The following is a 5,272-nucleotide window of genomic DNA, read 5'->3' on the forward strand; positions in this document are numbered from 1 at the left end:
ATTACGTAATTGTTGTCTGCAATGTCCTTTCCTTTTTACATCATTTTAGGTTTTTACTTCTACGTATACAATATTGATATATTATTTTTTTTTTCTTCTTTTTGTGAAAAAAAGTGTTACTATTTCAGGTCAGTATGACCCGACCAATATGTATCAATTTTTGAACTAAATAAATGCTGACTCCTAACCAAGATTATAAGCTTTGGTACATGTATCATTATTTATATTAGTCTTGATTTGAATAGTGGATCGAGTCATATCGGGCAAAAATTCAAAAATATACTACAAGGTTTAATCCGATATCTCATAAATATTGTAAGGAAGAAGCCCAACACTATGATGCAATGATTTGAAATAGAGTCAGATTACAGTTTAGATTCTAATATGATCATTGAAGAACTCCAACACTACCATAAAATGCGGAGTGACTCTAAGACAGAATCGGATTACAGCTTAGATTTCAATATAATCATCGTAGATGATTATGAAATTAATTTACACTAGACTGCATGCAAACCATCTATAGACTAAAGCTGAAAATTGGTGATACAAATGAGCAAGCTAGGATTCAACATAATCTATTGCCTCCACACTATCATCAAAGGGATTACAACTAGCAGTGTGAGAAGGGTGGCCGTGGCTAGTGATAGGTGTTGCATGCCTCGGATCATCCCGAAAAATATCCACAAGGTTTTTCTGTCTGCTCCCTAGTCATATTCCTGACAGTCCAATCAGCCCATCTATAGAGTGAAGCTAATGGCATGTCACAACTCAAGCACATAGGTGGTTGTCGTCCTTTCATGGTGGCCTACAAAGACTTCTTTTTTATGGTTTGTGTAGGAGACATACAAAGACTTGAAGCACAGAAAAAAGTAAGGTCAGCAACCATAGTGTAATTGATTAGCCGTTAGAAGCTTACAAAACCATGAAGGGAAAAACAAAAATTATAGAAGCACAAAAGCAAACATGGTTCATAAATCATATCAAGTAATGGAGGGAAGGTTCAAAAAAATAATAAATAAAGGAAGAGATTGAAGAAAAAATAAATGGGCAAGAAAATACTATTTGCTTGTGCAGCCACTATGTCAGCATGCAGACTAATGAGAGGCTACATAGCGGCATCTTTAGTGCATAGGGAGGCAACATAGTCTTTTCGTGCCCACTTTTGTCTAGGCGTAAATACACATAAATGGGTCTCTACTTATAGTCATTTAAAGGATTAAGAGGGGTATTTAAGCAAACTCAAACTCAATGAGATATTTATGATTTCAGTTCTGTGTCGCCTGAAATTAGAACTTTGCACTAAAATCATTCCACCAAAAGAATGAATATATATATATATATATATATTGCTAGAAAATCAATGTTGTATTGGATTAGTACTTGTGACAAGTTGAATTAGATTGAGTCACATTTATACAACCCTTAATAAAAAACTGTGAATGATATTGGGATTGTTCAATCTACAACTAACATGCTTGGGGGTAAGCTAGGAACGAACTGTTATCATTATTAACAGAAGGGGGAACATGAAGGTCATGGCTTCAAAATCAATTGAATCAGCCTAACTGATTCTCATGTCAACCTAATCCAAGTTCCTTCAAAGGGGGAATAAAGTGATAGATTCTATGTTGAAAGATGCTCTAAATTAAAGATATCTCAGTACTTTCTTATAGTGTTGGATTTATCTTAGAACATCATCAAGCAGACCTTATTTGATGGACTAGTTGGACTTCCTAGATTTTCAGTTCTATTAATATATTTTGAAAGGGTTGCCTAAGGTCTTAGAGTTCAAAAGTTAAAAGATTCGATTTCTTTTTTTTATGGTTAAAAAGAAAAAGAAAAATATCTTCACTATTATGCTAGATATGATTATTATATTTTTATTCGCTAAAATTAGATAATAAAAAAATCTATTAAATTAAACCTATATATATAAGTAATTTACTAGATGACTTTATTAATATCATACGTAGATATTTATACAAAGAGATAAAAACCTAAAATCTCATGAATGAAGGGATCGCAATTGGAGAGTTTACAGTAGAAGGAAACTAGAATAGATAAGGAAATAATTAATATGGAAGAATCACTAATTATATATATATATAATCATACACGGTATCATAGACCATTCAAATTGGTATATCCTAATTTTACATGTGATCAAATATACATAGCAAAGTTGAATGCAACATCATGTATCCCTGATGTTCACCATTTGATGAGTGAACCTCATCTCTTGTCTTTGGCTCAAACATGAAATAAACTTTGGTGCTTTTAGAGCACGAGATGGCATATGTGAATCCACCTTGAAGAGGATAATTACTTCCCATGGATCTTCTTCAATGCATAGAAAGTGAAAATTCATATAGTTCTTAGACTTAAAATTGATGATGTATCTTCTTCTACTCCCTTCACCAATTCTGATTGAACCAAAACAAATTAAAACTCATTAAATAAATTAAAATAAAAAAATATATGCAGAGCTAAACAAATATTTAACTTATAGAACTCGCATTGGCATAGAGCTCAAACATGTTAGACTGAATCATCATGTAGAGTTTTACCAAAAAAAATATCATATAGAGAAGCACATAACATAGTCTCGATGAGAAAACTAACAATATAAAGATGAAGAATGTTAAATTTTTTTCTCCAACTCTTGTTTAAGAAGGATAATCATTTTATATTGAGTGTCATAATCATTTCTATTTATGGCATAAAATCAATCATTACATTGCGTTTAATGACTTGGCAAGGAAAATCACAATAGAATGGGGTATTTTTCAAAAAAAGTTCTTTACAAAACATAATCAAATCTTTGGAGAAAAAAATAAACAAAATAGAAAAACATTAGATATATAGAATCAAAATTTTCATACTGGCATAACAGATGATTTGTCCACATAAAGGCATACCCATCTTGTCACTTATATTCTAAAAACATCCAATTTTTTTTTTTTTTTTTGAAACACATAAAATCCTTATTAGTTACAATATAAACCAAATAATTGGTGTGGCATATGTTTTTTCCAAATAAAAATATTCTATATTATCATTTATAAGGACATTCAATAATTTTCTAGAAACACCCAATATTTCTTAAGTTGCAATATAATCCTTCACATGTATGAAAATGGAAAACAAATTTTGCACCACCCCTAAAAATATTCATAATTTTTTGTAACACCCCAGATTTGAAAAAAGATCTCGTGCGTCCCTCTCTTTCATAAGAATTTTTCTAATAAATCCATTCCATTAGAAAAATATTGTTAAGTGGTGATGTCAGCAATTTTCTATTATTTAAATGGCTCTTGCTCTGATTAGCTGTTGTTACTGGTTATCCACTTGGAAAATATCCTATGTATATATCTGGAATAGATTGCTTCATATTTTGAGACATTCACTTATGGGAGTATAAACCTAATAATGATTAGATGGTCAAATCCTAAAAAAATATCATAGTTTGATCATGAGCCTGTCGAATTAGATCGATCACCGCATCAGGAACTTGGAGAACTAATGAATAATGAGGCTTAGAAAATATATTATTCAGAATCGTGAGTAATTTGGAACAAAAAACTCACTAATGTTATTCAGAAACCATCACGGGCTTTGAAATATGTGAGTTTGTGGAGATGATAGTGATGGATGGCTGCTTTATACTTGATCTCGTACGCCCCTCTCTTTCATAAGAATTTTTCTAATAAATCCATTCCGTTAGAAAAAAAAATCGTTAAGTGGTGATATCAGCAATTTTCTATTATTTAAATAGCTCTTGCTCTGATTACCTGCTGTTACCGATTATCCACTTGGAAAAGATCCTAAGTATATATCTGAAATAGATTGCTTCATATTTTGAGACATTCACTTATGGGAGTATAAACCTAATAATGATTAGATGGTCAAATCCTAAAAAAATATCATAGTTTGATCATGAGTCTGTCGAATTAGATCGATCACCGCATCAGGAACTTGGGGAACTAATGAATAATGAGGGTTAAAAAATATATTATTCAAAATCGTGAGTAATTTGGAACAAAAAACTCGCTAATGTTATTCAGAAACCATCACGGGCTTTGAAAAATGTGAGTTTGTGGAGGTGATAGTGATGGATGGTTGCTTTATACTTGAGTTCCTTATGATCATTACATTAAATATATAAGAAGGAACATTTATTCTCAAATGCTTCATGGTATTGTGGAATCATGAATGATTTGATTAAGCTTGAAAATCAGCTTCCGTTCTTTGTTCTTAAGGATTTAGATAGGTTGATATTTGATCGTCGTGAACCATACACCTCAATCATCATATTAGTAAGTCATTTTACAGTAGGACTTCATGACCCGATAGTAAAGGACAAATAATATCACTATCCTTTTCAGAGGTGGAGTAAAGTATTTTCTTGATTTTTTTACGATGTGTTCTCCTTCCATCATCTCTGGAGACGATGTAACACGACGAAAAGTATTTTACCGCTTACGTATTATGCCTTAGAACTTAGGACTCACAGTTTCAAGTTTCAAAAGAAGGAAACACCTGGAATGAAATCAGAACTTCTAGCATTGATTCTACTATAAAGCAATCTATTCACCGCTGAGCTGAGTGCGGTGGTATGAGCTCCCTCTTACAAAGGTTTCCAATGCTGAAAGAAGTGTTCTTTTATAGGTTAGTAGAACGGTTAAAAAAGTATTTTCACATTTTAAGTTAACGATGTTACACATTAGGGGTGCAGTGGATATTATTTGAGAAATTTTCTTAGACCACTCCTAACAATATTCATAATTTTTTTGTCCACATTTAATGTATTTGATGAGTGGATTGGACTAACATATTTTCTTACTCTTTTTGTAGCTTCCCTTCTCCGGAAGAGAAATCAGAAATGATAAATGATGAAAAATGGTCATCAAACACTGTCATAAAATTGTATTTGGAAAAGAAGGAAGGAAGAAAAAAATGGTGATGGCTATGACCTTTCCATATTATATTACTGCGGATCATGGGAGTGGCCTTGTGATCTATAATTCAGTTACATGCAAATTTTTTGGGATTATATGTGTATTTTATTAAAATGAACCTATATTATTTTAATTATAAAATGTAGCAATATATTCTTTGTAATCTGAAAGAGACTTGAGGACGAGCAGTTATAAGTCTATTCTTCATTGATAGCTAAGCACATTTCACTCACCGTGAACGTAGCCATTCTTGTTGAGCCATATAAACCATTGCATTTTTGTGATTACTTATTTGTAATTTTCATTCCTTT

The sequence above is a fragment of the Macadamia integrifolia genome, unplaced genomic scaffold, assembly GCF_013358625.1.
Source record: "Macadamia integrifolia cultivar HAES 741 unplaced genomic scaffold, SCU_Mint_v3 scaffold_113A, whole genome shotgun sequence".
Taxonomy (NCBI): domain Eukaryota; kingdom Viridiplantae; phylum Streptophyta; class Magnoliopsida; order Proteales; family Proteaceae; genus Macadamia; species Macadamia integrifolia.